This window comes from Pristis pectinata, chromosome 12, assembly GCF_009764475.1.
Source record: "Pristis pectinata isolate sPriPec2 chromosome 12, sPriPec2.1.pri, whole genome shotgun sequence".
Classification (NCBI taxonomy): Eukaryota; Metazoa; Chordata; class Chondrichthyes; order Rhinopristiformes; family Pristidae; genus Pristis; species Pristis pectinata.
This window is the reverse complement of record NC_067416.1, coordinates 51,552,315-51,573,281: the sequence shown is the minus strand read 5'-3', so window position 1 is coordinate 51,573,281 and position 20,967 is coordinate 51,552,315. Positions and strand designations below refer to the sequence as shown.

The window sequence follows — 20,967 nt, the reverse complement described above, 5'->3', positions numbered from 1 at the left end:
ACATCAATAGTGTTGAGGTAGAGAGGGTTGAGAGCTTCAAGTTCCTGGGAGTGAACATCACCAACAGCCTGTCCTGGTCCAACCATGTAGATGCCATGACCACCGCCTCTACTACTTCTTCAGAAGAAAGAAATTTGGTTTGTCCCCTTTGACTCTCACCAACTTCTACCGATGCACCATAGAAAGCATCCTTTCTGGATGTATCATGGCTTGGTATGGCAACTGTTCTGCCCAGGACCACAAGAAACTGCAGAGAGTTGTGGACACAGCCCAGCACATCACAGGCACCAGCCTCCCTTCCTTGGACTCTGTCTTTACCTCTTGTTGCCTTGGTGAAGCAGCAAGCATAATCAAAGACGCCACCCAACCGGGATATTCTCTCTTCTCTCCTCTTCCATCGGGTAGAAGATACAGGAGCCTGAGGGCACTTACCACCAGACTTAAGGACAGCTACTATCCCACTGTGATAAGACTATTGAACGGTTCCCTTATACAATGAGACTTTGACCTCACGATCTACTTTGTTGTGACCTTGCACCTTATTGTCTACCTGCACTGCACTTTCTCTGTAGCTGTGACACTTTACTCTGTACTGTTATTGTTTCTACCTGTACTACCTCAGTATAACTACACTGTTATCAATTGACCTGTATGATCGGTTTGCAAGACAAGTTTTTCATTGTACCTCAGTACAAGTAACAATAATAAACCAATACTAATACCAATGATACCACTGTAGTAGGCCAGATCTCAAATAATGATGAGTCGAAGTACAGGAAGAAGATGGAAAGCTTCGTGACATGGTATCATGACAACAACCTTTCCCTCAATGTCAGCAAAACAAAAGAGCTGGTCATTGACTTCAGGAAAGGGGGTGGTTCACATGCACCATCTACATCAATAGTGCTGAGGTCAAGAGGGTTGAGAAGTTCAAGTTCCTCAGAGTGAACATCACCAATAGCCAGTCCTAGTCCAACCATGTAGATGCCACGACCATTGCCTCTACTTCTTCAGGAGACTAAAGAAATTTGGCATGTCCCCTTTGACACTCACTAATTTTTAATCAATGCACCATAAAAAGCATCCTATCTGGATGCATCACGGCACCTGCTCTGCCCAGGCTGCAAGAAACGGCAGAGACACATCTCAGCACATCACAGAAACCCACCTCCCCTCCATGGACTCTGTCGCTACTTCTTGCTGCCTCGGTAAAGCAGCCAGCATAATCTAAGACCCACACGCCCCAGACATTCCCTCTTCTACTCCTCCCATCCGGCAGAAGATACAGGAGTCTGTGGACATATACCACTTGGCTCAAGGACAGCTTCTATCCCGCTGTTATTGTCCCCTAGTACAATTAGATGGACTCTTGACCTCACAATCTAGCCTGTTATGACCTTGCACCTTATTGTCTACCGGCACCGCACTTCCTCTGTAGCTGTGACACTTTACTCTGTACTCTGTTATACTTTTACCCCGTACTACCTCAATGCACTGCATAATGAATTGATCTGTATGAACCATATGCAAGACAAGTCTTTCACTGTACCTCAGTCCAAGTGAACAGTAATAAACCAAAATCAAAACACCAATCCTTGCCACATCGATCCACTGGACAATTGACCGACAGGCATTTTATCAATGGGAATTCACCTCTACCATCTTGTTGGTGGACTATAAACCACCTCAAGCCAATGCCAACATGGAACTGGATGGATTATACTTGCCCATCAACACTTGAGACAGCAAACCCTGATGCCCTATTGATCATTGCTGGTGACTTCCATCAAACAAACTGCAGGAACGTACTCCCCAAACACCATCAGCATGTCTCTTGCCCCACATGGGGGTTAACAGTCTAGACCACTGCCACACCACTATCAAACACTTATATCACTCCATCCCTCACTCTCACTTCAGCCAGTTGTATCATCTGTCGGCATTGCTCCTGCCGGCTCACAAAGATTGAAGCATGAGGAACCAACAAAGAGAATAATATAGCAGTGATCCGAAGAGGCTGAGGGTCTACTTCAGGACTGCCTTGATTCAGTGGACTGGAACACTTCATCCAGCCTATCTCAGTCATCATTAGTTTCATCAAGAAACGGGTTGACGAACCAGAAACCTTGGATTAACAGGGAGATCCACTCTCTGCTAAAGTCCAGATCCAAGGCTTTCAGGATGGATGACCCCGTAAAAGAAGGCCAGGTAGCATCTCAGAGAAGCTATCGGGAGTGACAAGAGAAAATTCCAGAACAAGCCAGAGGCTCGAGTGGATGTCAGGTGACTGTGGCAGGGTCTGAATACCATCATGGGCCATAAGCCAAAATCAGGGATGATCTCTGGCAATGACACATTTCTTGCATCAGTGGCAGGGAAATTATGGGAGAAGATTCCTGGCGAGATAGCCAGGATAATGAGGCAAGGGTAAGGGGTGCAGCAAGAATTGGTAAGCAACATGTGGATCCAGGTAAGGATTGGTGATCAGCAGATGGAGGAGGGTAGAGTGAAGACAGCAACAGAGCCTGGGAGGTGATAGGTGGAAGCAACGGAAGGCTGCAGATGATAGAATCTAGTACAAAAGGAAGGTGCAGCCAAATAATGGAGGGGAGTGGGCAGATGGGAACAGTAGGGTTGGGGCACCCAGTGAGAAGAGTGTGTGGAAAATGGGCAGTTGGAGTAGTGGAAGGAGGGGTGATTAGGGGCGAAGGGAGTGGGGGTGTTGGTTGGATGTGTTTAGGAGGAACTGGGTAGACCAGGTGGAGAGAGAAGGGGAGCAGGTTACCTGAATTTGGAGAATTCAATGCTCATGCTGCCAGGTTATAGACTACCCTGGCAGAATATGAGGTGCTGTTCCTCTAGCTGGCTTTGGGCCTCTGGCAGTGGAGGAGATGAGGACAGACAAGTGGGAATGGCGAGGGGAATTAAAATGGCTTGCATCAGGGAGCTCCAGGTGGCCATTGGAGGATGGAGCATAGGTGCTCGGCAAAGCAGTCACTCAGTCTGCACTTGGTCTCACCGATGTACAGACTGTGCTGGGTCTCAGCTCATCTCTACATTTTGGCCTTTTTTGTCCATGCTTAGAACAAAGCCCCAATGAGAATTGGAACTGAGTGGTCCTGAGGAAACTCAAGCTGAGCATCAGTAAGCAGTTTATTTATGAGCAGGTCCCATTTTATAGCACCATAGATGGCAGCTGCCATTATGTTACTGATGACTGACAGTCAGCTGAAGAGGACGGGCGGAATCAGGATCTAGCAGATCATCTGGTGAGGCATCTCTTTTTATATCCACATTCTGCATCAATTCTGTTTCTCTCTATCTGTACAATTTCTCCTCCTCCACAAACTACCTCCAAAGCCTTCACACTGACATGCCAATTGGTGCCATCATTCCTGACTGACGGAAGCAGCTCTCAGCAGTGGGATTGCAAATGCAGGTGAATGGAGGCAACATCTGTCTCTCACCATATCCAGGTGTTTGTTCAGCTGATCATAATCTTGGCTAAGGGTGTTTTATGGGACAGCTTTTCAGAGGTGGCAGGAACAGAGACACAGAAGGATTCTGGGAGAGGACTCCAATGCTGACAGCTTGGAAGGCTGAAGGTATGGCTGCCATTGGAGGGTGTAGAAGACCCAGGAATGGGCAAGAGGTCCGAGTTGAGGAGAACAGTTACAGTAAAAAGAACTTGTATTTTTATAGCATCTTTCTCAACTTCAGGACAGCTGTAGTACTTCACAGTCAAACATACAGCTTTGTTTCTGAAGTCTCGTGTAGGACCAAAGCAGGAAGGAATGGCAATTTTCCCTCCCTAAAGGACAGTGAACCTGACAGATTACAACAATCCAGTGGTTTCACATCATTAAACTTCCCAACTAACAGTGTTTGAATTCCAGGTTACTTTAATGAATGAAAGCAAATTCTCCTCAGTTATGGTGGGCTCTGAATCAGTGTCTCTGGATCACTGACCCAGTCTATCTGCTACTGGTGCAAAGTCAGAACTAGTGCTTTAAATAATTTTATTCACAGTAATTTAAATTAACTGGGAAAACATGGTGTATTCAACTGTCATTTTCTCCAGAGTTCAGCCAAAGATACACAGATACACAACGTATAAATATACCTACCGGTGATAGGCTAACATTCCCACAGAGGATGGGTCAAGCTACACTGAGAACGTCAGTGAAGGTGCCCTGGCAAGCTGGACAGAGCGCCCTCTCCTGCCCTGATGGAGAGAGTCCTGAAGAGGAGGTCCATGAACTCCGAAGCTGTCAGGCAATGGAGATCCAAAGTCTGTTTGCAATCCTGAGAAAGCAGTGTTTTGACCTAGCTGGTTATTTCCACAGCCTGATGATCAAAGGCAAGTAAGTGACAGATTATCCTGTGGTGCCACCGATGAATTGCAGGACAGACTCATTTAGTTTGAGGGAGAGAAAGAAGTTTCTATTCCCCATTTTCCTGAAAAATCTAAAGAACTGATGGGTGAATTACAGAAACAGTCAGGCAAAAAAATCACATTTTGTAGACTGAGTTAACAGAACCGGAAAGGAAAACAAGAGAAATTATGGTTGGGAACAAGGTGGTGGATAAATTGGGATTGGGGATTGACAGTTGATACCCTCAACCTGTAGTTACCTTTCCACCAAGAGTTTGAAATGAACGGACACCACACAGGGAACGAATGTGTGTTGTTAGTGATTGGCTTTGGTGGGCTGGTTGTGAGCTGCCTTGACCAAGGCTTCAGGATGCCAATTCACAGATGCTCACAGTAACATCACAAATCAGATGAATTCCACTTGATGTCTGGCCACCCACCATCTAATCAGAGCCCCATCACCAGCCTTACCAATTATTCACAGTCCACACTAGTCCACCCATCATACAATCACCTCTCCCAATCCCACCCACCAAGATTTTCACCTCGTCCATGCATCAAGCAATCAGAACCTCTCCCAACACCACCCTCCAGAGTCCTCCCTGCACTACACCGACTACCCAGCACCTTGCACCCACTTCACACACCATCCAAACAGACTCACCACCTACCTTTCACACCACACGCTCGATGACACTATCCCAATCATTATCAAGAGATACACTCCAACCAATAACATCAATGTCCCACCATTCTTTCAATCACTGCATGGCTCCGTCTATCTATCTAGAACCCTTAAAGTTAACCACCATTCATTCAGAGTGCAACCCCTATCCCAGTGACACACAGAGTAACCAACCTAATTCAACCATTAAATCAGATTCACATCCGTCTGATCCACTTGCTGAAAGGACTCTGCTACATTCTGTTCTCTTGGATCCAGCATATCTCCTCTGATATTACCTTCACGTCAGTGCTTCCAAGGTGTCTTTTTTTTCCCCTTAATCGTGGCTTCTCCTCCACCACAGTTGACCAAGGTCTCAACCACATCTCTTCCATTTACACCACTCCCACTCTCACTCCAATGTTCCTTCCCACTCATCAGACCCACAAAAACCACATTCAATGTAATTTCCACCACCTTCAATGTAACATCATTACCAGACAAATCTTCCCTCCCATGTCACCTTCCAAAGGCTCAGTTCCTCAACTCCCCACTTCAATCTTCTGCATTGATCAACTGTGACTGCACAACATCCGCTAACCTTCTCTCTGCAGGAGACAAAATAACTGACTTTTTTGATTTGTTCCCATCCCAACTCTGAGAGATCCAAGGGCTCCTTTCAGGTGAGGCAGTGATTCACTTGTACATCTTCCAATTACTGTACTTGGTCCCCTGCTCAGGACAGGGACTCCCCCACACTGGGTAAACCACAGACCCAGTGACTGCTTTCAAGAACTCCTCCATTTCTACAGATTCCACTTTCCTCTCACCTGAATTCACCATCCCACCCTGACCATCCTCACTCTGACACCCCAAGGTGTTCCAGTGAAGCCTGAGGGAGGACATCATATCTCCCAATTAGGCACATTACAACCCCGGGGCTCAGAGACGTCGTCAACAACCTCAGATAACCGGCCATTCCACACACGCTGCCCGACCCGCTGAGTTTCTCCAGCAGATTGTCTGTTGCTGCAGATTCCGGCATCTGCAGTCCCCGTGTCTCCGGCTCACCCTGATGTTGTGGGTTTCCTCTTTCCCCGCTCCAGTTCGGCCCGCAGTCTGTGCTGCTTCCACACACGAGCAAACCGACAGGTTCCCGGCCCTGCCTCTCCCCTCACCCTGCACTATGTTGTCCCGTTGGCCTTTGTTTTTCCGGCGGAGGGCCCCCGTCCCTCGGGCTCCTCCGACCGCGGACCGCGGGCTCCCGGACACGACAGCTCAGGGCCGGCGCCTCCTTCCTCCCGCCGCTCGCCACTTGTGCCGTTGGGTGGGGGGGGGGGGGGGGAAAGAGGGGGTGGTGGAAAGAGGGGGTGGTGGTGGAGAATCACCCGTCAACCAATCGGAGCCTCGCTTTCTCCCGCTCCCCTCCCGAGCTTCCGGCCTTTGCCGCGCGCTCGGCCCCTCCCTCGAGCTCCGACCGTTGGGTTTCGAACATGCGGCTCCAACAGCTCCCCCCACGTGCCGGCCGATCCTCCAATCACAGCCGCTCCTCCCGCCCGCGCTCCGGCCGTTGGGTTTCGAACGCACAGTCACGTTCCAGGCGGTTGGAGAGAGCCCGGGCGGTCGGTGCTGACACCACAGACCGTGTCACTGGTGCGATACTCGCACACCCGGGGTTGTTGGTGCCCCAGGGACGGTGCTGACAGGACAGGCAGTGTCACTGGTGGTGACACCCACAGCTTTTCCAATTGCTTTGCCGAACAACTGAGATCATTCCCCACTGCAGTTGATGAAGAAGTGATGAAGTGAAGTTCAGCAGGTGGAACGGGAGAACCCCCATGGTCATTCCCAACAGTGGAAGATCTGGGTGTCCCAATGTTGTTTTAGCCACCAACACAGAAGGTTGGACGTTGATGTTGCCGCCCCAAGTGAGGGGTTGAGGTGAAGGTCAGCTGAAGGAACCAGGTGGCATGTACACATTCTGGAAGGGTCATCTGGAGGGAGAACCTCATCTTCATGGGGTTGGATTAGCTGTGAAAATTGAGCTGGTTGTTATTTTACCAACGGCAGTTTTGGAAGAAATGAATGTCTTATCACCCTGTGGGTGACTGTAAAATGGAACCAGCACACTCCTGGCACCGGTGTCTACGCTCTGGGTGTTGCAGATGGGGCCAGAGAGAATTTTTCTGCAACTTTGAACAAATCCTGGCCTGAATTCAAGTGGGAAACAAATTGTTTCTCTTTGGTGATTTTAATGCAAGAATTAGAAAGGACAGAAGCCTTTGGAACTGTTCAGTCAGCACATAAAGAGAAGTAAAGGCAACTTCAATAGAGTCGTGTGGGTGTTGTGGGACAAGGTTCTTTCAGATCTCAAAGGTAGAGGACTCCGGACAGTCTTTGGATTTTGAAAAGGAATTTATTTACAAAGACCAACACGGGAACAGAATGAACAGGAACACACTCACACACATGCACTTGGGTGATCACGAAACGTGAGGGAAGTCGCAACGGGGTGAAGTGCACACACATAGTGAACTAGTTACTAACGATCAGAGAAAATACAATATGGTGCCTGAAACCCCTGACACTGGACAAGCATCAACTCTACACTACTGGGAATCTACTTAAGATGCTCCTAAACCCCTATGGAAGCACACACTCTTACCAGTGGTCCCTTGGCGTGGTTTCAACCCCAGCAGCAATCACAAAGAGAAAGAGCTACACATGTGTGACATCCTTTATAGTGCTGGAGAGCTGGGTGGAGCTAACTCAGGTAATTCAACAAGTCCAATGAGTCATGGCCAGGTATGAGAGGTGTGCATGGGGACCAATGGTCAAGGGTGTGTGCAAATGGATGGGTGGAGCTAGATCTTGATTGACAGTGGTGTCACTTTCAACCAGTACTCGATGGTGTCACATGACAGCCATGACCTTTCACATTACATTCCCATCACTTGACAATCATGGGAATAGCTATAACTAAGCTAACAAATACATGTCAATATGTGGTACTAATGGAAGGCAGAAGTGGTTCTAATAATCTGACAAGCACAGCACAGTACAAAATACAGATAGCTATTACAACTAAAACAAGGGCAGTGGCCCAGTGGATGATAGTTGCCCACCATCCCCCCAGAGACCCAAACGGCCACCAGTTTCCCCATGAGGTGTCGTTTTGGAGGAGCTGGTCCCTTGCTTTTTGGATCTTAGTCACCGAGTCCTGAATGTGAGCAGCCAGGTTGGTGATGTTGCTGGACTCATTGAGATAAAGGTACAGCACTCCTTTCCGACTACTGCACAGGTTCCACCATCTGCAGCAGGTAGGTAGTCCAGGGCCATCCGATTCTGAACGGCTACCAGCCTGACAGCAACCAGTTCCACTGCCGTCCTCGTCAGGGCATCCTTGGTACATTGCAGTGACATTTTCATTTCGTCTGCCATTGTCTGGAGCACGCTGGTCATCTGGATGACTTCTTGGGACAGTCGGGCCGTGCCATACATGGGAAAGGCTATCATCCAGAACCTCTCTGCCTCCGTGATGGCTCTTTTGTCCTGGTGGCCACTGTATGCTGGGTGCTCCCTGATGTCATTGAGGGCGTGGATATAGGGAACAACAAAGGCTGGAAAACAGCAACCATACCAGCTCGTGGGGAGCTATGGGTAGGCACAGTGCCGGCAAACCCAGTGGGTCCCATTTAAGGTCCAGGGAGTCCCCAGCTTAGCGACGCCGTGGGTGGTGGTCACTGAGGCCCCTGGGTACCAGTTGCTCTGGCAGTCACGATGGCTGACTGAAAAGGTGGAACCGTGGTCGTTCTGGATTTTGCACCAGCATTCTCTCGGCTTACTCAGTGGCTGCGGGATGACTCTGAGGGTCGGGACGGGTGGAGGTCAAATTGTAGGAAGGGAGCTGCCAGCTCCTGAAACACCCACCCCATTGGGAATCACTGGAAGGAATGCTCTGTAATGGTCAGGGGAGTGGTGGGGGACTACCATCGGGCCCCCCCACCAAACCGATATACCAAACCCAACAGGCACAAAAAGTCTGTGTAAGCAGTTCTTTCGGAGATCATCGAGGGGGATCGCTGTAAGTGGAAGAGTTTCACCGGCATGTGCTGGGTTTCGGATGCAAATCCAGCAGTCTGATTGGTTGGAGGTGTTGGCAAATTTGTACACAATGTGGAGGAAGGTGTTAGCAGGCGTTCCGATGCTGATCATTGCAGTGAGCAGAAGGAGTGACTGGAGTAGTGCCAGCATCCTGTAGGGGGTGGGGGGGTGTTGAGGAACAAACTCATTCTCGGCGGGTCAGGTGTTGGGTATGAAGGCAGGATAGGTTAGTTCGACCCGGGATTGCAACCCAACGGGTGTCCCTGGGACTGTGTGCAATGACTTCTCCCTTCTGAGGGGGACCTTGTGGCTGTCAGACCCAGACCCTCATGGAGTCCTCAGTCTCTGGGGGGTTCGGGGTCTCGCAAGTCGGGTGGTGGGGAGTGAGCCAGACGGCGGGATAATGGGGACCCCCCCCCCTTGGCCAGTGGGCCATGTGTTGAGCTGATCGACGGCCTGCTGCAGCATGTCCAACCACCCCTGCAACATGCAGGAGGGCGTCAGCGTGCGTATCATTTCTTTCAGCAGGCCGTTCATTCTTTCTATCAAGCCCAATGTCTGGGGATGGTAGGGGATATGAAACAGCCATGAGATCCCTGCCTCCGCCACCCAGTTTTGTACCTTGGCCCCCGTGAAGTGTGAGCCCTGATTGGATTGTACCTCCCATGGGCCTCCATAGATGGAGGAGAGGTACTGCAATCCTTTGATGGTACTGTTCTGGTCGGCCCGCTCACAGGGCACCGCCACCAGGACACCCGAGTATGTGTACACCATCGTCAGGGCGTATTGCTTTTTATTGTAGCATGGGAGTGGTCCGATGTAATCTACTTGCCACACACGACCTGCTCTCATGCCGCGGTGAATGTGACCCAGTGGTCCCACCAGCCAGCCTCGTGGTTTTACCTGCTGGAAGATGGGGCAGTTTACGACAGTGGTCTTACACTGATCCACTGTGAGGGTGACCCCGAAATGTTCTGCCAGCGCCGCGTACCGTCAGCCCCCAGGTGACCGCTCTTACAGTGTGCCCATGCGGCAAGGGTGCTGAGGTCAGGTTCATCCGGGGGGACGGTAGCACAGCATATCTAGGCAGCCTGATCCACAGCGGCATTATGGAAGGCTTCCTGGGTATTTTTATGTGTATGGGCATCCAAGTGGTGGACTGATATCTGTCTCTGGGTGGCTTGGTCCCAGATATAGCACCAGTGTTCTTGCCCAAAGGGGGCGTCCGTGAATTTCTCACCCCGTTTCATGCCACCGTGCCATCCACACTGCCATACGGTTGGCTACTGCCCAAGAGTCGGTGCAGATGTGGACTGGCCCGGTGGAGTTCTGTGAAGTGAGTGCCACCACCGCTAGCTCAGCCAATTGACTGGACCCTCCCACTCCCTCTTTTGTTAATGTTTTCCCTGTGGCAGGATGAAGTGCCACCACTTTCCAATGCTGCTTCCTGTTTTTCCAGCGGATGGAGCTGTCCGTGAACCAGGTGTGCAGTTTTTGCTTGGGGTCGATGGAGTCAAAGGGTTGGGTCCAGGTCACAGGGGAGGGCTGGATCTCAGGTATGTCCAGGGGTGTGTCCTGGGACTGGGGGAAGGACATGACCTGTTTGTGGAGGCGGCTGACCCCCTCTGGACCAGGTTCGGCCCGGTCCGCGATGTACCACTTCCACTTCACTATCAAGGACCACTGGGCACAGCCCTCTTTGTGTGTGGAGTCAGGGGACTTGACCCAACGCATTATGGACAGGTAGGGGTGAAGGACCACAGGGTCGGTACTGTTTTGGTGCTCGGTTGCAAGGAGCGCCAGGTAGCAAGCCAGCAGCTGGTGCTCAAAGGGGCTGTAGTGGGTGGCGGCCTCTGGCAGTGACTTGGTCCAGAAGCCAAGCAGGACTCTGCGTCCCTGTACCTTCTGCCAGAGGCTCCACTCGACCACCAACTCGCTAATGGAGACCTGCAATTCAGTGGACCCCTTCCTGGCGGGGGGGGTGGGTGTGCAAGGGGCAGGGCTTGTTCTGCCGCCTGTTTGGCTGCTTCAAAGGCAGCCTGCTGTTCGGGCCCCCATGAGAAAGTGGCTTTCTTGTGGGAGATCCTATAGAGGGGTCTCAGGAGTATGGTGAGGTGAGGGATGTGTTGCCGCCAGTAGCCAAGGAGGCCCACGAAACTCTGGGTGTCCGTCTTATTAGTAGGGACAGCAAAATTTAAAATGTTGTTCCTCGCAGTGTCAGGTATGACTCTCCTGCCTGTGTGCCACTGTATGCCCAGCTCTATTAGCTGTGCTGCTCTAATATCTGGGACAAGACCCCTGCTGAGCTGTTGTCTTTGCCAACAATCTGCTGAATGTCCTGCAGGAAATTGCAGGCAAACCTCTTCACTCACAGAGTTCAACAATGTGGAATGTGTCACCACACGGAGGGATGGAGGTGAACGACAGGAATGCATTGAATGGGAAGCCGAATGAGCACAGAGCTCGAAGAGCTTCTGCCTCACCTTGACAATGTTCAATCCCGAGCTCGGGTGTTGACTGTGTGGAGTTTGCACCTTCTCCCTCTGACTGTGTGGGTTTCCTCCCGCATCCCAAGAGGTGCGGGCTGAAAGGTTATTTAAGTACTGTAAATTGTCCCTAATGGGTGGGTGATTAGTAGAATCTGCTGGTGGTGGGGGTGAAGCAGGGTGTGGTCAATGCAAATGTGGGCAGAATGTGGGATCAGAGTAAATGACTGGTTGATAATCAGTGCAGACTCAGTGAGTCAATGGGCCCATTTCTGTGCTGCATCTCTCTATTCCTCTGAATATTCATACTGGGTGAGATGGGAGGAGACTGCTGTGTAGCAGAAACACTGGAAGGCCCCAGATGGGCTGAATGGACTCTCTTTCTACTGTTCATTGTGTGCATTGCAGAGACAGGAAGGGCTTCAGATGAAATGTTTCAAACAGACTGCTTTATTTTAATCAGAGATCCAAAACATTGAACTCAGTTAGAGAGATTACTAAAGAAAATCAACTGTGCCAATGACCAGGGTTCAATACTGGGTGAGGTCAGCAACGTCGACAGAATCCGAACCCCGTGAACACCTGCAACACTTGTGAATTTGTGCTAGATTTCAGTAGCAGTGATGGTTGTATATTGAGCTGGCAGCATGTTTAATCTCTCCACAGTGTGAATTCGCTGGTGTTTCAGCAGCTCAGATGACCAACAGAATCCCTTCCCACGCTCCGAGCAGGAGAATGGCCTCTCCCCAGTGTGAAATCACTGCTGCTTAACCAGACTGGATGACGTAGTGTATCCCTTCCCACATGTTGGGCAGGCAAAGGGCACCTCTCTGGTGTAAACTCACTGGTGTGTCATCAAGTCATATGACTGACGGAATCCCTTCCTGCATGTCGAGCAGATGAACGGCCTCTCCTGCTGTGAACTTGCTGGTGTGTCAGCAAATGGGATGACCGAGTGAATCCCTTCCCGCACTCAGAGCAGGTGTACGGCTTCTGCCCGGTGTGAACTCTCTGGTGTCTCAACGAATGGGATGAATCAGTAAATCCCTTCCCACACTCAGAGCAGGTATACAGCCTTTCCCCAGTGTGAACCCGCTGGTGTGTCAGCAAATGCGATGACTGAGTGAATCCCTTCCCACACATCGAGCAGATGAATGGCCTCTCCCCGGTGTGAACACACTGGTGCATCAGCAAATAGGACGACCGAGTGAATCCCTTCCTGCACGCAGAGCGGGTCTATGGCTTCTCCCCGGTGTGAACCCGCTGGTGTATCAGCAGCTCAGATGACTGCGTGAAACCCTTCTCGCATGTCGAGCAGATGAACGGCCTTTCCCTGGTGTGAAATCTCTGGTGTGTCAGCAAATGGGACGACCGAGTGAATCCCTTCCCGCACTCAGAGCAGGTGTACGGCCTCTCCCCAGTGTGAACCCGCTGGTGTATTAGCAGCTCAGACGACTGAGAGAATCCCTTCCCATACTCGGAGCAGGTGTACGGCTTCTCACCGGTGTGAACTTGCTGGTGGTCTCTCAGGTTGGATAACTGAGTGAATCCTTTACCACACGTTGAGCAGGAGAACGGCCTCTCCCCAGTGTGAACTCGCTGGTGGTTCATCAGGCTGGATAACTGAGTAAATCCTTTCCCACATGTTGAGCAGGAGAATGGTCTCTCCCCAGTGTGAACTCACTGGTGTGCCAGCAAGTGGGATGACTGAGCAAAGTCCTTCCCACACTCCGAGCAGGAGAATGTTTTCTCCCCGGCATGAACTTGCTGGTGTGTCATCAGGCTGGATACCTGAGCCAATCCCTTTGAGCCACCGGTGTGTCAGCAGGAGGCATGACTGAAGGAAGCCCTTCCCAAACTGCAGATACACGGCCTCTTTATGAATTTGTTGGTGCATCAGCAACTGGAATGATCGAGTGAATCCCGTCCCAGATTCAGAGCAGGTGAACGGCCTCTCCCCAGATTCAATTTGTTGATGTTGTGTTTCTGATTCCCATAATCAAATCCTCTGCTTGTTGTATCCTGTGAAAGAAATTTACAAAATTATCAATGGGTACAGGACAGTATTTCAGCTGAGATTTTAGTCTCTGTAGCGAGCTGTTATAATAATGACAAACACAAGCTTGAGGAACAACGTCATCTTCCATCTGGGAACATTGCAGGCATCCAGACTGGCATCAAAATCTCTGGTTGTCTTTCCATCTGTAATCAGAATGAGCCATTTCTGCCACTTCCCTTTGTTCTACCCGTTGCCTCCCTCACCTACTCTGCTACTGAAATTCAATGTGTTTTCTGTCTTTCACTGTTAAAAGGGGTATCAAACCCAAAACTTTACCTCACTCTGCAGATGGAGACACAAGAGACTGCAGATACTGGAAATCTGAAGCAATAAGTAAGGGAGCTGGAGAAACTCAAAGTGGGTCAGGTAGCATCTATGGAAGGAAATGGATGGTCAACATTTTGGGTCTTGGTGGTGTTGGACTTGGCATATGCATTGGTATTGGTTCATTATTGTTACTTGGACTGAGGTACAGTGAAAAACATGTCTTGCATTCCGATCATACAGGTCAATTAATTACACAGTGCAGTTAGATTAAGTTAGTACTGAGTGCATTGAGTTAGTACAGGTAAAAACAATGACAGTACAGAGTAAAGTGTCACAGCTACAGAGAAAGTGCAGTGCAGGTGGACAATGAGGTGCAAGGTGACAACAAGGTAGATCGTGAGGTCAGAATCCATCTCATCGTATCAGGGAACCATTCAATAGTCTTATCACCGTGGGATAGAAGCTGTCCTTGAGCCTGGTGGTACATGTCCTCAGGATCATTGAACGTGAAGGGTAGGCGATTAGACTCACTTGTTGGAGATTGTCATTGAGTAGCAGTTTTGTGGTCCAAATATTATTTGCAACTTACGGTACGGTACGTAACTACAACTTACGGTACGTAACTGACGGTACGGTAGGGGCGGCATGGTAGCATAGCAGTTAGCGCGATGCTATTACAGCGCCAGCGATCGGGGGTTCAATTCCCGTCGCTGTCTGTAAGGAGTTTGTAAGTTCTCCCGTGTCTGCGTGGGTTTCCTCCGGGTGCTCTGGTTTCCTCCCACATTGCAAAGACGTACGGGTAGGTTAATTTGGGTTTAAAACGGGTGGCGCAGACTCGTTGGGCCGGAAGGGCCTGTTACCATGCTGTAAATAAACTTTAAAAAATTTAAATTTAATATTCCAGAACAGAAGTGTTAGATACCATTCTGTATCCAGACAGAATAGAACATGTTCTCAGAAGGAAACGAGGACATTGAACACAGTTGAGTTGTAAAATAACCATAAGTGACAAGGATTTTTGTTTCTTCAACACAGTGTAAAATGACACAATTTATCCACATGGGTAAATTACTGCCTGACCTGCTGAATTCTCCAGCAGTTTCTGGTTTTACTTCAGATTCTGGCATCTGCAATTTCTCTTTAAAAACGGGGCAAAGAGAATGTTTCCGATTGAGAATGTCTCAGCAACCCTGGCCTCACCCTTAGTTTACAAACCTGTCAGTGAACGAGATGAATGAGGGCAGGTAGAGAGAGAGAGAAATCAAACACAAAGAGATATTTTATTAACTGTGAAACACATGCTGCAGCTATTGCTGGAACCACAGGCCTCGGCAACATTTCTGGCCCACATTTCACAGCATGAACATTGCCTTGTCTCCAACTGCCTTTGTTAGTCTATTCACCAGAAAGGTCGATAAGACATAAAGCGAGGCTAGGGTTGCCTCCGTGAAGCCAATCAGAGATGCTCATTTTTCCCTCTCATCTATCCCTCCCTCCCCCCATCTATTCCTCCCTCCCACCCATATCTATCCATCCCCCAATCTATCTCTTCACCCAATCCATCCCTCCCTCTCCCAGTCATTCCCTCAAACACCCCCAATCTATCCACACCCCCACACATCAATCCCTCTCCAATCCCCCATCTTCCCCGTCCCCCACCCATCACTTCCACTCCTCCCATCTATCCCTCCTCCCCATCCCTCCTCCGTCCCCAAATCTATGCCTTCTCCCCATATCTATCCCTCCCAACCCCAATCCCTCCTCCATACCCCCATCTATCCCTCCAGCACCCCTCCAATCTCTCTTTCCCCCACTCTATCCCAGCCACCCCCATCAATCCCTCCTCCCGATCTATCTCTCCCCATCCATCCCTCCCTGCTTCCCCCACCCCCTTCTCCCCTCCCCCACCCTTCCCATGTATCCCGCCTTCTCACCCCTACATCCCTCCCTAACCTCGAATCTCTCCCTCCTCCGCCCCTATCCATCCCCCTCGCCCCCGACCTCCCCCACTCAAACCTCTCTGCAAGTTACTTTTGCTCTCTCCCAGTTCTAATGGAAGGGTCTCGGACTTGAAAAGTTCCCTGTTTCTCTTTCCACAGACGCTGCCCTGACCTGCTGAGGGCTTCCCGCACTCACTGGGCTTGCTTTGATTTCAAGCAGGAGAGTGCCCGGGTCCCCCGTGTGGAGCAGGAGGGGGAAGGGGAGAGAAAGTCCGGGACTGCTCAGTGTGGCCGCCCGCAGTGATCCTGCAACCCGCACGGATTCTTACCCCAACTGATGGCCGGACCCCGGACTCGATGAAACTTCCTGGTCCAAGGTGGTGCGCAAATAATGTCACCTGCACTGCGTGCCTGCGCTGTGGGCTCGCTCACTGCAGCCAGTGCTCTTTCTCGGCCGCGGTGGCTATTGGGTAAATTCGGCTGCCATGCAAACCAATCTGAACAGCACCTTTAAATAGCTTTGCTCTCCACCGCAAATCATTCTGCCGACAATAACTGTGTGATGAAGGATACACTGTTGTCAGTCTATGCACGGAAAGCTCCAGAGATCTATCCCCTGATTTACAAACGATGTCCCTGAGTTATCTCATCAGGAGACACAATATCAGGCAACCTATTCAGACCAGTCAAAGCAGAAAATGTCAGGAATCAGCCAGGGTTCCTGCTCCCCATCCCAGCTGTGCAGAAAACCCCACCTCCAGCTGTGCCTCACCAGAGGAACTAATTTGCCTGTGTTTGGGACAACAAAGAGCCACTATCACAATGATGCAAATACACGGCACACACACAGGTCGCATTCACGGGTGAATTATTCTGGGACAGCTCACCAAGTTGTTTGTGCGGGAATGCATTGAAAACTAACCTGCTCGCTCTGATCCACGCTGAATGGACAGTGTGAAATAGCAAGAGCTCCTGCTGGTTCCACACCACCCCCCTCTCTGACCCCAGGGTCACTGGGCAGTGATGGGGAGCAGGAACCCTGGCTGATTCCTCCTCTCTCTCCAACACAGTGCTCCTTGAGGCAGGAACCCTCTCTCACCCACGGGTCACTGTGAGTGATTAGGAGCAGGAATTTGTGCTTGGCGCATTCTGAGCCAGATCCCAGAGGGATTGCCCACAGATCGAGGGCCCAGACATGATGGATGCAGACACGGACTCTGTATCTGGGTACAGAACAGGCACCTGATGTGTCTCCTTGCACTCGATGTGACGTTTTCAACTCCGCTGTTGATACCAGATTTGCGGAAGCTGTTGGTGAGACCGGACCGGGATCATGTGTGTCACTCCGGTTGCCATTTTGCAGGAAGGATGTCATGTGCAGGGACAGGGTTCACAGGGATGTCTCCGGGACCGGAGGGCTTGAGTACAAGGAGAGACTGGACAGGCTGGGACTGTTTTCCCTGGAGCAAAGGAGGCCGAGGAGGGACCTGATAGATGTTTATAAAACCACAAGGGGCGTAAATAAGGTGGACGGTCACTGTCTCTCTCCACCCACACCCCTCCTAGGGTAGGGGAGTCTAAAACACCCCCCACCATCTCCCCCCACCCCCAGCCTCTCCCCCCACTGTCAGTTCCGCTCCCGGATTACAGCGGGTGGAGTTCCCTGTGTTTGCACGGAGCGTGTGGTCCCAAGGACGGGACCTTCCCCACGCACGACTCCCAGCAGCAGGTGGGACCAGAGCGCCGGGGCGGGGGGTTTATCCACACCCGGTCTGTGGTGTTTGGCCCCGAGGTCCGAGCAGGAGAATGGCCTTTCCCCGGCTTGAACTGGCTGGTGCGTCATCAGGCTGGACAACTAGGCCAATCCCTTACCACATGTTGAGCAGGAGAATGGTTGCTCCCCAGTGTGAACTCACTGGTGAGTCAGCAGGTGGGTTGACTGAAGGAAGCCCTTCCCTCACTCAGTGCAGATACACGGCCTCTTTGTGAATTTATTGGTGCATCAGTAACTGGAATGACCGAGTGAATCCCTTCCCACACTCAGAGCAGGTGAATGGCCTATCCCAGTATGAATTTGCTGATGTTGTGTTTGAGATTCCCATGAACAAATCCTCTGCTTCTAGTGTCCTGTAAAAGAAATTTACAAAAGTCATCAATAGGTACAGGACAGTATTTCAGCTGAGATTTTAGTCTCTGTAGTGAGCTGTTATAATAATGACAAACACAAGCTTGAGGAACAACGTCATCTTCCATCTGCGAACATTGCAGCATCCAGACTGGCATCAAAATCTCTGGTTGTCTTTCCATCTATAATCAGAATGGGCCATTTCTGCCACTTCCCTTTATTCTACCCGTTGCCTCCCTCACCTACTCTGCCACTGAAATTCAATGTGTTTTCTGTCTTTCACTGTTAAAAGGGGTATCAAACCCAAAACATTCCCTCTTTCTGCAGATGGAGACACAAGAGACTGCAGATGCTGGAAATCTGAAGCAATACAAAAGGGAGCTGGAGGAACTCAAAGTGGGCCAGGCAGCATCTATGGAGGGAAATGGACACTCAACGTTTTCGGTCTCAGTGGTGTTGGATTTGGCGATTGTATTGGTGTTGGTTTATTATTGTCATTTGTTCCGAGGTACAGTGAAAAACATGTCTTGCATACCGATCGTACAGGTCAATTCATTACATCGTGCAGTTACATTGAGTTAGCACAGAGTTCATTACTGAGGTAGTACAGGTAAAAACAATAACAGTACAGAGTAAAGTGTCACAGCTACAGAGAAAGTGCATTGCAAGTAGACAATAAGGTGCAAGGTCACAACAAGGTAGATTGTGAGTTCAGAGTCCATCTCATTGTATAAGGGACCGTTCAATAGTCTTATCACCGTGCGATAGAAGTCGTCCTTGAGCCTGGTGGTACGTGCCCTCAGGATCATTGTACGTGAAGGGTAGACGATCAGACTCACTTGTTGGAGATTGTCATTGTGTGGCAGTTTTGTGGTCCAAATGTTATTTGCCACTTAATATTCCAGAATAGAAGTGTTATATACCATTCTATATCCAGACAAAATAGAACATGTTCTCAGTAGCAGAAGGAGCCGAGGACATTGAACATAGTTGAGTTGTAAAATAACCAGAAGTGACAAGGATTTTTGTTTCTTCAACACAGTGTGAACTGACACAATTTAGCCACATGGAGAAATTACTTTCACAATACATGTTTTTTTATTCACTGGGAGTTGGACTCCCTTTTTTGACCTCAGTCCCAACTACAGCCGTTACCAATAATGATTTGGATATCAGCAGTGTCTGGAGACCGGTCCCAATCTCAGTTTGCTCATCTGTGTTTCCAGACTGCCTGCACAGCAAAGGCAAAGTGCTTTCTGCAGCAGAATCAATGGTCGCATTTATACCCACAATCCCCAGGGCTCCAGAAACAGTCCCAGCCAAACAGTCATTCACCAGCTGGGGACTGGAGGACACCTTGGGCTGGGCCGGCAGAGAAAGCAGCAATATCAAAAAATCTGCAGGTGCTGGAAACCTGAAAAAAAATTGAAAATGCTGGACACAGGTTCAACAGCATCTGTGGGAAGAGAAACAAATAATGTTTCAGGTTGGAAACCCTTTTTCAGAACCGAGAAAGTGAGAAAACAAGTTTTAAATTGCAGAAAAGATGAGGAAGGGATAAATACACCATTAAACCCACAGGAAGTGGGAACAGGAGCAGAACATTCAGTGTCTCAAGCCTGCTCTGCCATTCAGCTTTGATCCAGATCCAGCTTTATATAAAAGGCCAGTTGAAATTAAAACTAAATATGATCTTCTTTTAACATATCCAATTGAAAGTCAAATTTTAAAAGATAAAAGTCAATTTTATATTCATGGAGATAAAACAGATAAATTACTAGCTAACCAATTAAAAACCTCCAAATCTAGACGGCAAATTAAAGACATTTGCAAAGCCAATGGTGAGTGGACAACTGATACTTTTTGAAAATGCTATTCTAATCTTTATAGTTCTAATTTTCCTAAAGGTGACACTGTAATGAGTAATTTCTTCGACCAATTAAACGCTCCTGCACTTTCTACCGATAACCAAAAACAGTTGGATCAATCTATTACACATGAGGAAATCACCGAGGTTGTACAATTTTTACACTCTGGACAGACTCCGGGTCCTGATGGATTTCCTGGAGAATTTTATAAGGCCTTTTCCTCTTTGCTTGTACCTCATTTATGTTCTGTTTCTTTGGACTCTTTTAAATTGGGTAGGTTACCACGATATTTTTATGAAGCCTCAATTACACTCACGCTGAAGAAAAATAAGAACCCTTATTTGCTGATGCACACAGATCTGGTGATCCTGATCTGTACAAGAAATCGAGGTATGACCTTCAGAAAGCTATCAGGGATGCCAAGAGGCAATACTGACTCAAAATAAAGGCCCTGACCAGCCATCAGTTATGGCAGGGCTTACATGCCATAACAGGCTACAAGACGAAGTCAGGCTGCATAGTTAACAACAGCACATCCATTCCTGATGAACTCAACGCATTCTTTGCTCGTCCTGAACTAAAGGGAAGTGGATTGTCACCATCCATCCTGACAGCCTCCAGTGCAGCTGAACCTGTGATCACAGTGGAGGACACAAGTCTTCTGGAGAGTGAACATGAGGTAGCACCTGGCCCAGATGGTGTCCCTGGCCATCTGCTCAGATCTTGTGCTGATCAGCTGGCAGAAGTATTTGCAGACATATTCAACCTCTCCCTGCTTGAATCTCAGGTTCCCACCTGTTTTAAGAAGACCACTATCACTCCGGTACTGAAGAAAAGCATGGTAACATGCCTCAATGACTACCAACCAGTGGCTCTGACATCCACCATCATGAAGTGCTTTGAGAGGTTGGTCATGGCACGCATCAACTCCAGCCTCCCAGACAACCTGGACCCACTGCAATTTGCCTATCGACCAAACAGGTCTACAGGGGATGCCATCTCCCTGGCCCTGCACTATGTTCTGGAGCATCTGGACAGTACAGACACCTACGTTAGACCTTTGTTTATTGACTACAGCT

At 49.5% G+C, this 20,967-nt stretch overlaps 1 protein-coding gene and 1 pseudogene across 1 annotated transcript in view; one reads left to right on the top strand and one right to left on the bottom strand.

Annotated features, from left to right (window-relative positions):
- The window catches only part of LOC127576545 (zinc finger protein 239-like), a 257,965-nt gene that overhangs the window by 143,793 nt on the left and 93,205 nt on the right, over positions 1-20,967 (top strand). The gene's annotated exons all lie outside the window — the stretch shown is intronic.
- Positions 12,160-20,967, bottom strand: part of LOC127576581 (zinc finger protein 239-like) — a 55,313-nt pseudogene continuing 46,505 nt past the window's right edge.